Source organism: Chiloscyllium plagiosum, chromosome 9 (genome assembly GCF_004010195.1).
Source record: "Chiloscyllium plagiosum isolate BGI_BamShark_2017 chromosome 9, ASM401019v2, whole genome shotgun sequence".
NCBI classification, from domain to species: domain Eukaryota; kingdom Metazoa; phylum Chordata; class Chondrichthyes; order Orectolobiformes; family Hemiscylliidae; genus Chiloscyllium; species Chiloscyllium plagiosum.
In genome coordinates, this window is record NC_057718.1 from 41,542,334 (window position 1) to 41,558,222 (window position 15,889).

A 15,889-nucleotide genomic window follows, 5' to 3' on the forward strand; every position below is an offset into this window, starting at 1 on the left:
GATGCCGAGGTTCAGGGGACAGGGGAGATCGCAATGGAAGGGATTCAGTGTGCTGGGCTTTTGCATGGGGGCATGGGTAGTGCATAGTGGAAGAAAATATGGAGCCTTATGGTGGGCACCTGGTGACCAGGCAGATGGTATCCACCATGACCTGTGTTCCCCACCATCACTTGTCATTGTCTCAATGTGAAGAGCTACTGGAAAATGGCTGGGACAACACCCAGCGTGGGCAAAGTGTCACTGTGACTGCAAAGCACCGGATCCACAAGTGATGGATGCAAAAACATTAAAGGAGCAAATACATAGAGCAGCCATTTGTAAACCTCAGCTGTATTTAATTTGCCCATTTTCAATGCATTCAGGGTGAGAATTCCACTGTCAGATGCTGTTCAAAGGTGAGCTGCAACATGCCATTGGTGCTTACAAAGTGTACCTGGGCGTCTCAATAATATTTAAGTTAGCAGCAGTATTGTTCCAAAAGGCCATTTCTGCTTGACGGGGAATGATGATGTATACAGCTTCCCATGGTCCTCTGTCAGCCACCCAACATCGGTGCTTTTCTGCCATGAAAGTGTTGAAAAGGTCTCTACTGAATACAGTGTGAAACTCGTGCTTGATTTGTGTCTGGGATTGAAGGGGTATCAGAATGCTCAGACACTCCTTTACAATGATACATGGTGGACATTCAACCAGAATAACACCTTCAACAAGTTGCTGAGAAGGCTGAAGCTGAATGTGGGTGGTGCAGGATGGAGTCATGTCCCTTGTTATTGGGATGCAGCATGTCACACTGTGAGGACAAGTCTGCAGCCCTCATCTGTAGAGTCTGCCACTGATAATTGTTCTAGGATCTAGTATCCTCTTTCATTTCTTTTGTTTCGGTATTAGGTCAGTTCCACTGACCCAGCCACCAGTGGGTCTCTGTGGCTGCCTTCCTCAAAAGGCAAAGTCAGATGCAGAAGGACCAGGATAAATATTAAGCCTAGGGACAGCAGCAGGTCCCCGTGGAGGACAAAGAGCAGCCAGATCAGGGAGAGTCACTGTCTTGTAGCCCTTCAGGATGCATGGAAGGTTCAGGAGGCCCAGAGCTTATTGAGCCTGACTCTACTTGTTAAGGCTGAGTGACACACAGTGAAGGTACAGGCTCCCCACATTCCAGGACACAGTGACTGACTTTGCCAGATGCTACAGCGGGATCTGAGGGCAGCAGGAGTGGGAGGCCATCCTCTGAATGAGTATACGACTGGCCCCTTCCCGGGTGGGTTCTCTAGGTCATAATAAGAACATAAGAACATAACAACTAGAAGCAGGAGTAGGCTATCTGGCCCTTTGACCCTGCTCTGCCATTCAATAACTTTATGGTTGATCTTTTCGTGGTCTTAGCTCCACTTATCTGCTCTCTCACTTTCACCCTTAATTCCTGTACTGTTCAAAAATTTATCTATCTTAGCTTTAAAAGCATTTACTGAGGAAGCCTCAACTAATTGAACCTGGGTTCGATTCCAGCCTTGGGCGACTGTGTGGAGTTTGTACATTCTCCCCATGTCTGCATAGGTTTCCTCCAACAATCCAAAGATGTGCAGGCCAAGTGAATTGGTCATACTAAATTGTCCATAGTGTTTAGGGATGTGTCGGTTAGGTGCATTAGTTGGGGTAAATGTAGAGTAATAGTGTAGGGGAATGGGTCTGGGTAGGTTACTCTTTGGACGGTCAGTGTAGACTTGTTGGGCCGAAGGGCCTGTTTTGACAGTGTAGGGATTTTATGATCCTACTTCACTGGTCAGGGAAGTCCATTGATTCACAATCCTCTGGGTGAAAAGGTTCCTTCTCAATTCAGTCCTAAAATCTGCTCCCCCTAATTTTGAGGCTATGCCCTCTTCTCCTAGTTGCACTCACCTTTGGAAAGATCCTCTCTACTTCTATCATATCTATTCCCTTCATAATTTTATATGTTTCCATAAAATGCCCCCTCATTCGAATGAATATAATCCCAGTCTACTCAGTCTCTCCTCATAAGCCAACCCCCCTCACCTCCGGAATCAATCTCGTCAACCTCCTCTGAACCCCTTCCCTCGCCAGGGCATCCTTTCTCAAGTTACTGAGATACAGGCTACTAGAAACAGGTGGATGAGGGTAAAGTGGTTGATGTGGTACATAGGCTATTGCACACAATATGGAGGCATAGGATTGAGGGTGATTTAGCGGTTTGGATCAGATCTATCTGTTTTTATATTCAGGGTTCATTTTTTCTCATAATCTATCTTACTTTTCTTTATAGTTTTTTTGAGGCTTTCCATTGACCTTAAAAACTTTCCCAATCTCCCACTGACCTTGGCCACTTTTCATGCCTTCTCTTTCAATTTGGTAGCCTCACTTATTTCCTTAGACATCCGACAGTCCTTCCTTTTCACTGGCATATACTTTTGCTGAGCTCTGCGAAAAATTGCTTTGAATGTCCTCCACTGTTCATCAACTGTCCCACCATAAAGTCTTTGCTTCCAGTTTACCTTCACTAACTCCTCCCTCATCTTATTGTAGTCTTCCTCGTTTAAGCACAGGACCTCAGTATTGAATTTTATCTTTGCACTGTCCATCTGTATTCTAAATTCAACCATCTTGTAATCGCTCCTTCCAAGAAGATTCCTAACTATGACATCATTAATTATTCCTGTCTCATTACACCGGACCAGATCTAGGATAGCTTGTTCCCTTGTTGATTCCATTACAAGAAAACTATCAAGAAAACTAGCGCAGGATCATGCACCCACAAAAGTATCATGACAGTGACCAATTCTATCTGTGTGAGGTCACACCAATTCACTTCATTCCCCCAATGATAGGGTCAGTGCTGCAGCCTTGGCAGTGAGCTTTGGGAACACAACTGGTTTTCCCTGGGTACAGTGTATTCCTTGTGGCACACTTTGGGCCATATCACAACACTTGTGGAATTCACCAACCAAAGGGGTCCCATTCATATATGTGATCTGTGAGCACCATTAGCACTTCCTGGAGGTGTATGGCCACTAACCTGGCACCTATCATGTAGCTTATACCTGCAGCTCTCTCACATACATTTGATGGTCGAGGGGCCTTACAAAGCTGGTGACTGAGTGACAAGGTCTACCCACTGTGACCACGGCTCAAAGCCCTGACTGATGTGGGGCACAGATACAATACCTCCCTTCCTTCAACAGGGTCGCGACGGAGTACACAGTAGGGCTGCTGAAGACGTGGTTCTGCTACATGGATTGATCTGAGGGGCCCCTCCAGTATAGACTGGACAGAGTTCACCACATCTTCCTGCAGTAAGTCTCCTGAGGAGAACAACAAGGACTCTGGAATGAGGAAGCTGTCATGGTCCACCACAGAGCTCAGCTGCATCTGGCACTATAAGCCAGATAGAACCTGATGATTTCCGGTTTCAGTAGATGTGAGCTGGGTACAGCAGACCAATGTGGACTGTAAAATAGTCATTGATAATGATCCTGAAATTTGGTTTGTGTTGTCAGCAAACTTTAGCCTCTATTGGTTTTGTTTGTTTTCACTTTTGCATTTGTATGATTGTTTGCCTGTATGTGATGTTCCTCTACTGGACAATGACAAGCTGTGATCTATGAAGGACTGGCTGTCTTAGAGAATATTCAGATGGGATATAGACACAGACAGGTAGAGTGTGTGTGTGTGGCCCTGGTATACAACAAAGAGGGTGAAAGAACAGGACTGTATATGAGAGGGGTGTCAGCCATGCCAGCTTTGTGTAATGGACAGCGTAGCTTTGTGGCTACTGTGCCGTTACTCTGCTGATGAGGGACAATGTCGGATTGCCAACACTTATGCTGGTACACAATGTTCTGAACAGCACATGGCAGGTAGGGCAGGAACCAGACGTGAGGAACGCCATAGCAAAGGCCTAGTTTGTGAATGCAGCAATTTTGTTATGTAGAGGTGACAAAACTCGCTAGGCCTTGTAGCCAAAATCCCTGCAAAAAAAATGCAAGATTCAGCCCATAGTGTTCAGGTGCGCTGATGTATTTATAGTAGGAATCAGTAAGAATACATGTGTCATTGAGGAAGAGGTAAAAGAAGACAAAGTGGTGTTTGAACAAAATGGACCAAAAGATAAAATTAATCATTGGTTTAAAATCCTAAGTCAAGCAGATCTTGTAAATGTAGATGTTCTTTCAGGATTTCCTGTAAAGACTGATTCACTTTTCATGACGGAGTTAGCTGCTAATTACTTTATAAACTTAAATGACATGCCAGTGGAGAAGTCAGTGAAGAAATTCGCAAGGGTGTGCTGCTTAGTGAAGTGCTCAATTATTTCATGAATGGCTGGCTTAGAGTGTGAAGATAAAGATGTACAGGACTGAATAGGCTGGGGCGTCGAAGGCTGAGGGGTGACCTCACAGACATTTATAAAATCATGAGGGGCATGGATAGGATAAATAGACAAAGTCTTTTCCCTGGGGTGGGGGGAGTCCAGAACTAGAGGGCATAGGTTTAGGGTGAGAGGGGAACGATATAAAAGGGACCTAAGGGTCGACTTTTTCACACAGAGGGTGGTGTGTATATGGAATGAGCTGCCAGAGGAAGTAGTGGAGGCTAGTACAATTGCAGCATTTGAATGGCATCTGGATGGGAATATGAATCGGAAGGGTTAAGAGGGAGATGGGACAAGTGCTGGCAAATGGGACGAGATTAGGTTGGGGTATCTGGTTGGCATGGGGCAAGTTGGACCGAAGGGTCTGTTTCTGTGCTGTACATCTCTATGAGTCTATGACTATTTTATACATGGAAATGAATGAGTAACCAAATATAACGCCTTCCCCTCCCTCGACTGCCTTTCCCTCCGGGACACCCTGATCCACTCTTCCTTCACTCCCAAGAATGCCCCACAGCCCCACAGTAAGACTGTCTACTATTGTGTTTAAGAGTTATCCAACTGCCAATGTTTAGATAGATTATTAAAATCCATTAATCAAACGCACACAGGTATAATCTGTATGAAAAATGTAACAGAGGTTATCCAAACGAAGACAGTGAAATTGAAGCAAAAACAGAAATTGCTGGAAAAGCTCATCAGGTCTTGCAGCATCTGTGAAGGGAAATCAGAGTTAACATTTCAGGTCCAGTGATCATTCCTCAGAACTGATGGTAGCTAGGAAAATGTTGGTTTATATGTAGGAGGTAAAGTAAGAAGAGGGGGTAAGGAATAAATGATTGGTGTGAATAGAGCCCAAAGAGAGAGAAGAACAGTTGGACAGACAAAGGATTTGGTAACGGTCTGACTGGGATGGTCAATAGCTATTAATGGAGACCATTAGTGGCTAACAATGGATAGTGTGTAATGGCAGAATATGTGATAACAAGGCCAATGTGTGGGATTGGGGTCTAGGACATGTGGGAGTTCAGGTCCTAACGTTATTGAACTCAGTATTGAGTTCTGCAGGTTGCAGGATCCCCAAAGTGGAAAATGAGGTGCTGTTCTTTCAGCTTGCACTGAGCTTCACTGGAGCACTGCAGCAAGCCTGAGACAGAGATGTTGACCAGGGAACAGGGTGAAGCTGAAAATGTGTTGCTGGAAAAGTGCAGCAGGTCAGGCAGCATCCAAGGAACAGGAGAATCAACGTTTCGGGCATAAGCCCTTCTTCAGGAATGAACTGGGTGGTTTGTTAAAGCGGCAGGCAACTTTTTTCTGGGCAGAATGTAGATGTTCTGCAAAGCGGTCACCCAGTCAATGCTTTGTTTCTCCAATGTAGTGGACACCACATTGCAAGCAGCGAATGCAGTAAGCTACATTGTGAGAAGTGCAGGTAAAGTGCTGTTTCATCTGGAAGGTGTGTTTGGGCCCTTGAATACTGAGAAGGGAAGAGATAAATAGGCAGGTGCAACACCTTTGATGGTTGCAGGGGAAGATGCCATGGGGCTGTGGGGGCATAGTTGGGAGTGAAGGAAGAGTGGACCAGGGTGTCTCAAAAGGAAAGGTCGCTGCGGAAGACAGACAAGGGAGGGGAAGGAATTATGTCTGGTGGTGGCATGGGGCAGCATGGTGGTTCAGTGGTTAGCACTGCTGCCTCACAGCACCAGGGTCCCAGGTTCGATTCCAGCCTTGGGTGACTGTGTGGAGTTTGCACATTCTCCCCGTGTCTGCGTGGGTTTCCTCCGGGTGCTCCGGTTTCCTCCCACAGTCCAAAGATATGCAGATCAGGTGAATTGGTCATGCTAAATTGCTCATAGTGCCAGGTGCATTAGTCAGAGGGAAATGGGTCTGGGTGGGTTACTCTTCAGAGGGTTGGTTGGACTGGTAGGGCCGAAGGGCCTGTTTCCACACTGTAGGGAATCTAATCTAATTTAATCTATCTCACAGGAGGGGTCATCTTCTGGATGTAGATGCCGGTAGGATGGTAGGTAAGGACAAGGGGAGCCCTATTGCTATTGCAGGAAGGAAGAGATATGGTGAGGGCGGATGTGCGGGATATAGGCTGGACCTGGTAGAGGGCCTTATCGACAACAGTGCTGGGAAATCCTCAGTTGAGGAAGAAGGTGGACATTTTGGAGTTTCCCTTGTCGAAGTTGGCCTCTTTAGAACATAAGCGACGGAGGTGGAGGAACTGGGAGAATGAAATGGAAACAGGGTGCGAAAATGTATAGCCTAGCTAGCTGTGAGAATCCATGGGTGGGGACCACAATAAGACTGGAAGAAGGAATGTTCCACATATCTCATGAAGAGACAGGCATAATTAGGGCACACGCACGTACCCATAGCCACCCCTCTGACCTGAAGAAAATAAGACAAGTTAAAAGAGAAGTTGTCAAAAGTGAGGACAAGTGGAGGAGGGTGGAGGTGGGTGGAGACAGTTCAGGCCTTAGCTCCAGGATGATGTCCTGAGACCATCTTGATGGGGGATGCACATTTAAAGGGACTGCCTGTCCACGGTGAAGGGGAGGTGGCTGGATCCTGCAAACTAGAAAATCTGAAACTCGCGTAAAGCACCAGAGGAATCGTGGATGTATGTAAGCAGGACTGGACCAGCAGAGAAATACTGAGTCAAGGTAGGAAGAGATGAGTTCTGTAGGGCAGGAGCAGGCAGAAACAATGGGTCTGCCCGGGCAGTCCTGTTTGTGGATTTTCAGAAGGACGTAGAAGTGAGCTGTGTGGGGCTGGAGAGCTATCAGCTTGAAGGTACTTGGGGGGGCTGTGGAGAGATCACCAGATGAAATGAGGTCAGTGATTGTGGTTGATACAATGGTCTGATGTTCCATGGTGGGATCATGGTCCAGAGGAAGATAGGAGGAGGTATCTGAGAGCAACAGTCACGTTAGATCAAAGTACATGGAATGCACTTGGAGGGAGACTTGGTTAGATTGGGTGACGGGGACAGAGAAATTAAGGTGACCAATGTCACGTCTTTAGTTGTCAATGAATAGATTTAACACCCCACCCTGTTTCCTGGCCAACATCTCTTTCTCAGGCTTGCTGCAGTGCTCCAGCGAAGCTCAGTGTAAGCTGAAAGAACAGCACCTCATTTATGACTTAGGGACCCCACAGCCTTCCGGATTCAATACTGAGTTCAATAATTTTAGGACCTGAACTCCCACATGTCCTAGCCCCTTACCCCACACATCAGGCCTTGTTGTCACAGTCTGCCATTGCAAATTCCCTATTGTTAGACACTAACAGTTTCCATTAACAGCTATTCACTCTCCCAGCCAGATCATTATCCATTCCTTTGTCTGTTCAACTGGTCTTCTCTTTAGGCTCTATCCCTATCTATCATTTACTCCTTAACACCCTCCTCCACCCTATCTTCTGCATATAAACCATCAGTTCTGAGGAAGGGTCACCCGACCCGAAACATTAATTCTGATTTCTCTTCACAGATGCTGCCAGGCCTGCTGAGCTTTTCCAGCAACTTCTGTTTTTGTTTCTGATTTACAGCATCTGCAGTTCTTCAGGTTTTATTTGAGAAATTGAAGATTTGGCAAAACATTGTGAAGTGTATCTCAGAATTAGATACGATTCAATCAATCGTCCTTTCATTCAACAGTCAAAGACAAGTAAACATTGGGAATGAGGACACATTAATTTCTTTGAAATGAAAGAGAAAGAGTTCTTGTTTTCATCGATATGTATAATTATCGGATAAATGTTGTGTCTTTATCTAATACCAAAACAACCAAAACGGTTGTGGTTTTAAAAAGTTTGTTTGCAATTAGTGTGTTGTCAAACAAATAATGGTCTACAGTTCACATCAGAAGAGTCCGAAATATTTCCGAGTACCATCAGAGTTAAATGTAATGTACCAGCATATCACCCACCAATTAATGATGCTCCAAGAGGAACCATACAGATTGTGAAATGGTCTTTACAGAAATATTCATTAGTGACACATTGGCCAGTAATTTCATGTTTCTCTTTGACACAGGCAAACCTACTTTCTGTTCGCTTACAGAATGACTCTACAGTCTAAAACAGGTTCCTCACCTAACACACTCCCAGGGCAAAGTTTAGAATGCTCAACATCAATAGCAACATAAGAAAAAAGTAACAATGTGTTGATCAGACAGACTGATCACTGGCAAATGGAATTCAACCCAGACAAATGTAAGGCGATGTACTTATGCAGGACAAACAAGGAAAGGGAATACATGATGAACAGGAGGATTCTGGCAAGCCACAAGAGGCACCTTGGTATACATGTCCAGTTGTCCTTAAGGTATCAGGACGGGTAGATAAAGTGGTTGACAAGGTATATGGGATACTTGCAGTTTTTAGCTGAGCATAGAGTTTAAAGGCAGGAAGGCTACATTAGAACTATACAAAATGGTGTTTTTAGGTCACAGCAATAGTATTGTGTGCAGTTCTGGAATCCACATATAGGAGGGATGTTATAGCACTGGAGTAGGTGCAGAGAGAGATTTGCCAGGATGTTGCCTGGGCTGCAGAGTTTCAGCTGTGAAGAGAGATCTGACAGACTGGGATTGTTTCCTCAGAGGTGATTGAGAGGGGACATGATTGAGAGATATGAAATTATGAGGGTAGACAAGAAGAGACATTTCCCCTTGATAGAGGGATCAAAGACCAGGAGACATGGATTGAAGATAAAGGGCAGAAGTTTAGAGTTGTGAAGGAAAAACATTTTCATTCACAGGGTGGTGGGAATTTGGAAGTCATTGCCTGGTAGAGGCTGAAACCCTAAGTATAGTTAAGAAGCATTTAGATGCGTACTTGAGATGCCATAACATACAAGGCTATGAGTCAAGTTCTGGAAAACAGGATTAGAATAGTTATAGAGTCATTCAGCATGGAAACAGACTCTTCGATCCAACTAGTCCACGCTAACTGTCTTCCCAAATTCAAGAGTCTCACTGTGTTTGGCCTATATCCCTCCAAACATTTCCTATTCATGTACTTATACAAATGTCTTTTAAATGTTGCAACTGTACCTGCATCCATCACTTCCTCTGGCAGTTACACTCCACACACGAGTCACTTTCTGTGTAAACACATTGCCCCTCTTGGCCTTTTTAAAGCTTTCGCCTCTGACCTTAACAATGTGCTGCCTAGTTTTGAACTCATTCACCTTAGGAAAAGATCTTTGCTGTTCATCTTATCTATACTCCTCATGATTTTATAAATTTCTATAATGTTGCCCTCAACCTCCTACACTCCCGTGGAAAAAGTCCCAGCCTAGTTTTATAATTCAAACCCTCCATTCCAGCAACATCCTGGTAAATTTTTTCTGAACCCTCCTATATCCTTCCTATAGCAACGCAACCAGAACTGCACCCAGTACTCCCAAAGATGCCTCACTGACATCCTGTATAACTTCAACATGACTCCTCAACTCCTATACTCAAAGGTCTGAGCAATGAAGGCAAGATTGCTAAATGCCTTTTTTAACCACCCTGTCCACCTGTGATACAAATTTCAAAGAATTATGTACTTGAACCTTTAGGTGTCTGTTCTACAACATTACCCAGAGCCCTACCACTAATTGTATAAGTCCTGCCTATGTTTGTTACATTAAAATATAAATTAGGTGGTTGTTTTTGACCAGAATGGATGTGATGGAATGAAGGGCCTTTCAAGTCCGTATGACTCTACCTCTGCAGCAGTTATTCTAACAAAATCATAACCCCGAAATGTAATGTAAAAAATATAGTTTAGTCTGAATCTGCTGAGCCAATATTTAACTTTTAACAGGTTACACTTAATGATGGGTATGAGTAAGAGTGATTTATATTCTAAAATTTTCTTAATTCTCTTCTTCTCTCTTTAAGGTATTGCAAAATCATGGACAGCTGCTGTCCTCCAGAATCTCATCAAAGACACATTAAAAAGGAAGCAGAAGAAATCAGCATTATTCTGTGTTTCAACAATTTATGCAGAGCTTGGCTCCAATGACCGCTTGTCAACTGGGTGTGGGAATCCCTGCTGATTTCTTTTCCTCCCTAACTTGAGGGCCAAATTTATGTGGAGGCAGGCAGACCCTGTGGATCTAAAAGATGATAGGCAAGTCCTGGATGCAGAAATCCTCCCCAGTTTCCAATGATCCAATTTTTAATCAGTGGAGGAATGGGCCAAACTTGATTCACAAAGGCACAGACAAAAACCCAGGAGAGCCATATGATTCTGATGAAGGGTCACTGGACAGGAAATGTTCACTCTGCTTTCTCTCCACAAATAGTGCCAGATCTGCTCATTTTCACCTGCAATTTCTGTTTGTGTTAGGGCCATACCAACTTAATGTAAAGTTTAAACAGATGTCATTTGTGCTGCTTCACAGGTCTAATGCCAAATATTTGTTATGAATTGCTGGAGTAAATGTATATATCCTTGAAGGGTACATAGGTCTGTTTAAGTGTCATAATGAAAAATATTCTCCCACTCACAAATATGAAAAATTAGAGTTTTTAAGAGTTTAAGACTTTTAAGAGCAAGAGTTATAAAAATAAAAAAAACTTTGCCATACTGCTTTGATCGACAGGCCATCTGGTGAAGTTAGAAAAAATGATTACCATTTGGTCATGCTTTATTAATAGAGTACTTTGTTGTTATTTAACCAAGGGATAAAATTATGTTAGAACAAAGACTTGGCTAAGTTTCAAATATCTCAGCACATGGCTCTGAGTTCAGAGCTTATTAGTTTAAAGGGGCTATTAAAGAATTAGCTATCTAAATAGAAGACTTCTTTTTGTTCACCCATTTGGGGATTTCCCCCAATTTGTCTTAGTTGTGAAAATCTAGTCCACTACGGCCAATTTCCATTATTAGTTAATGGGATATGCTCATCTCTAGCTGAGGCAGCATTCATTGTCCATTCCTAATTGCCCAGAGGCAGTTAAAATTCAATCACATTGCCATAAGTCTGGAATCACATGTAAGCCAGATCAGATAAGGAGGTCAGATTTCCTTCCCTAAATAGCACTAGTGAAGAAAATTAGAATGTTTCAAAATGTTTCCATTTTTCTTTAACTCACCACAGTCCAGAACCTGAACTGAGGGCACTTCCCAGTCTTCCCTGCACTACGGAATGCTGTATCGAACAGAAGGAGAAAGATAATGTTAAATTTTAAATTAGCATGGATAGAATCTCTCAGTGAGAGACTCCATAACCACGGAATCTCTGGTTTAGATTCAAATCTTTAGAAAGCTGAATGTGCTTTTGCTTGTTGATTAACAGTTCTCTTTTCATGCCTCTTTGTTGGTTATTTCGCTAAATACCTGGATTTTAGTTTAAATGCTAGGTTTTGATCCTTTGAAAAAATAATTACCATAGTATAATTCATTTGTTCACCAGTCGATAGTTAGTAAATCTGTCTCAATGCACGATAAATTGACATATTTGAACAGGAAGTCTGCATCCATAGCCTAAACATATAGTACCTGTAGCTAGGAAATTGAGGTATATGTATAGATGGTAGATATACACTTATGGTGTGTGCTTCATACAGTGTAAGATCTGTCATCCCAATACTAATTTTAAAATTAGTTACATATGGAATAGTTGTGGTTAAAAACAGAAGACTTACACCTTGAATACTCTTAACTATTCAACTAAAGTACTCTATTTGTTTAGTGCATTAGTGAAGTTTGCTTCCTTCCTAACAAGAAGTTAATGATATAAGGAAACAGGCTCTCATGATGCCTTTTAGACAAATTAAACAGATTAAGTCATCTTTTGCCAAGTTCAAAACCAGACAGGGGGTGGAATTGGGGCAGGAGAGAGCGTGGGACCATAGTTTAAATTCAGAGACTCAATGTGTTGGTGATGAAAGTATCCTTAATAACCTTAATAATTAATGGCTCCACGTTATGAGACATGGAAATGTATGAAAATATGGACTTATATTTTAAAAATCAGACTTTTGATGTCTGGTTTACATCTTAGATATTTCCGGACAGCCTACTCAAAAACAGAGCTGTCTAATCCAAAACTGGACGGGTGGCAACACCAGCAGCAGAAACTAGGAAGCTCCACAAAAGGACAGCTGAGACCGTTTGAGAAAAGAATGCTGTAATACTGTAGTACATTCCACAGGGAAGACAGCTGGAGCTGCGAAAGAAAAAACACAATAAAAAGAAGAATATACAGAATTAAAGCAATTAAATGGTCTGTTAAGTAAATAGCAATGGACTTGCAGTGTGATGTGTACTATTGGCTTTTGTTCAATTCAGGGACAACTGGAAGACTGAAGAGTTAAGAGTCTGGTCCTGCAATTATTCAGCCAAGTGTTTGTACGGCGAGACAGGACACACATGCCTCCATTATATTTCTTCAAAGTTGGAATCAATTCATGCCAATGTGGTGCACACATGCAATACCTTTTCCACTGTGTGAAGGATACATGTGCCAGGACTGACTGTCTGGCCTTTTTTTAATCTTGATAAATCATTGGCAAATGATTGAAGGGCCGAGAAACTGCATGTTGGGAGATATGTAAACCTCAATGAAAACAACTACAGTATTTCAAGCACCATTCCAATTACTTCCTTAAATGTTTAAAAACAAAACTTAAAAACTTGTAAAAGAATGATCCAACATGAATCTAACAAAAATATTGTATTTATGTGCCTGGAGCCATTGCAACAAATGGAGCAATATGAGAAGAAAAAAAGATGTACATTTGCCTAGCACCTTTCACAGCCTCAGCACATCCCATCAATCTTTCCAATCAATAATATAATATAGGAAAGCTGACACTCTGCAGAAGAGGAAGAGTGTGTGTCTGAGTTTACATGTCTGAGCATGTGTGCGTGTCAACATCTGCATGTGTGTCTAATGCTAGGCAGTCTGGTACAAGTGTAGAGGAGAGAAATGAATGTATCTTGGATGCCTGTTGGTTGATTATAGTATGATTCATTAACACACACATTTGGCAATACCAAAGTTTTGTGACCTCGAGTCTAAATCAAAATCTGAAATGGGCTAACTGCCCAGTCATTAACACTGTAAAATTGTTACCATTTTGTAGTGGATTTTTAAAGTAAACTAAAATGCTTGCAGTTGGCACCTATTGTACATGTTGGCTGTAATACTGCACAAAGAATTGGAATTGTTTTGAAATACAATCCATAGAAAAATATTCTCAGAAATTTGGGATTCAAGTGTAATTTATATAAAAGACGCAGCTGCTCTGGTGAACCTGAAGCTAAAGGGAAGGACATTTGGTCGATGTATCAACGCTCAAAGACAGAGGGAGCAACCACAGAAGAAAGAGAGCAGGCGAAGTGAAAGGTATTAAGTTCTCACAGAATTCCTGTGGCTTGGGTCTATCTTCTGGAATTATTAGACACAAATTCTCCTCCCTGTTTCCCTGGTGCAGAACACACACCTAGTCAGTTTACTACAAATAGCCAACCTGACTTCAATCAATCTCTGACTGGAAGGCAACTTCTGTATTTTCAGGGTGGTCGTGGATAGAAACTGAATAGAAACCTTCATGAATAAATAGGGCCACGTTTTAGGATTAGAAACGCCCTGCTTATGGTCATAGACAGAGCATCCTGGCTTGTAGAATCCAATGGAAATCAGTTCTGCAGGTTTGGCATTTAATTTTAGCCCTGCTCTATTATGGGACTATGTCTGGCGCGGCTGTTGAAAGATCCCATTGGCAACAGGTGGGAATTCCATTACGTTTTTAAAGAGGGACTGGTAGTTCATGACTTCACTTCCCAGCTCATGGATATCCTGGGCTCCAGATCCAACAATGCTGCCATGCCTTCCAGTAATATCTGAACCCAAACTTTTACCCTTAATTATTCAATTAAGCAAGGCAGGAATGTTTAGGAAGGATTTGCCAGTCCTAAGTCATTCAGAATTGATTTTGATGATAATCATCCCACCCCTCATACTGAGAATTTATATTGGCTGCAAAAGGAATAAACATAGCCATCATAATCAAGATTAGAGTGGTGCTGGAAAAGCACAGCAGGCCAGGCAGCATCCGAGAAGCAGGAAAATCGACGTTTCGGGCAAAAGCCCTTCATCAGAATCGGCTTCATGGTTCCTGATATAGGGTTTTTGCCCAAAACATCGATTTTCCTGCTCCTCAGATGCTGCCTGACAAGCTGTCCTTTTCCAGCACTACTCTAATCTCAGCATCTGCAGTATCCACTTCTGCATAGCCATCATAGAGTTTGCTTTTTCCCTCTCTCATGTTGCAGCTTGGCATTTGCTATGTGAAATCTGCCATGGAAAGGATTCTACCTATCAAAAGGGTTATTTACAGCAACAGTGATTGGGTCTTGCAACTGACAAGTAGGATTCTATGTAAATGCAATGTGCACATCAAAGATCAAGTACTTGCCAATACAATAATATTTAAATTATTACTTTGAATGAATCCAAAGGAGAGCTCAATATTGGCATTGTGATGATCTGATTCAATTCCAATGGAAATTGACAGCAATTAAGAAACAGTAAACATGCCAGTTAGTCAACCATATGGAAAGTCAGAAATATTCACAGACCATGTAAAGCTTGTAACTGTGGTGGCATTGTATATCAGAGAGTATTTGTATGGTGGCTGTGTTTGCAAGTTTACAATGAGTTAGAACAGCTTGTTTACTGCTTCCTGCTCTGATTTACTTAGTGTGTGTATGGGAATAAAATAATTAACAGTAGCTTTTACTAATTACAAGTTAGCAGCCCTTCTTTAATGAGGAAGGGAAAAACTTGCCCCGCAATGACAATGATAAGAAAAAGAATGTCGCTGCAGTTTTGCCACCTACGAAGTTAAAGAAGCAACATTAGCGCAATATGGATTATCACATTATTTTCATCTTTCACTGACCATGTCAGGAAGTTATGAAATTATTATTAAAGGGGAGGGAACTAAAAATGCAAGTCTTTTATATGCAGGTTGAAGGCCAGATTTCCTCAATTCACCTGACAAGACTGCAACAGACCTTCCACCCACCACCCCAAATTCTGCCAGCTTCCTGTGCTGGAGGTCATTGGATTTTCATCACAATATTCCCTCACAATCACCAACAGCAGTTGAGAGCACATCAGTGAACCACAGGAAAATAAGATTTTGTTGCATCAGGACAACAACTGCAACATGGGAAATACTACCGGGCCCTGAACATTGGATGAACTCATTTGAGGGATTGAATGGATTTGCAATTTGAGGCTTCAAGAATGGAAGCTTTCAATAGGTTTTCAATTTGAGAGATAAGATATCTCTATTAAACCACCTCCCTCCCCCCACCCCCCACCCCATGTTTTCCACCCCTCCTCACGCACCATTTGAAAGGATTTTGGAAACTTTGCGCAAATCTCAAATCTACTTCCACCTTTCCTAGGAAGCCAGCAGGAAGAGATCCGGGTATCTGCAATGTCTATCCATGATCCTTTTTCCTCTCACCATAACAACTCCT

At 42.5% G+C, this 15,889-nt stretch overlaps 1 protein-coding gene across 4 annotated transcripts in view; it reads right to left on the reverse strand.

The window, feature by feature from the left end:
• The window catches only part of tgfb2 (transforming growth factor, beta 2), a 98,671-nt gene that overhangs the window by 40,859 nt on the left and 41,923 nt on the right, over nt 1-15,889 (reverse strand). The window lies entirely within an intron of this gene.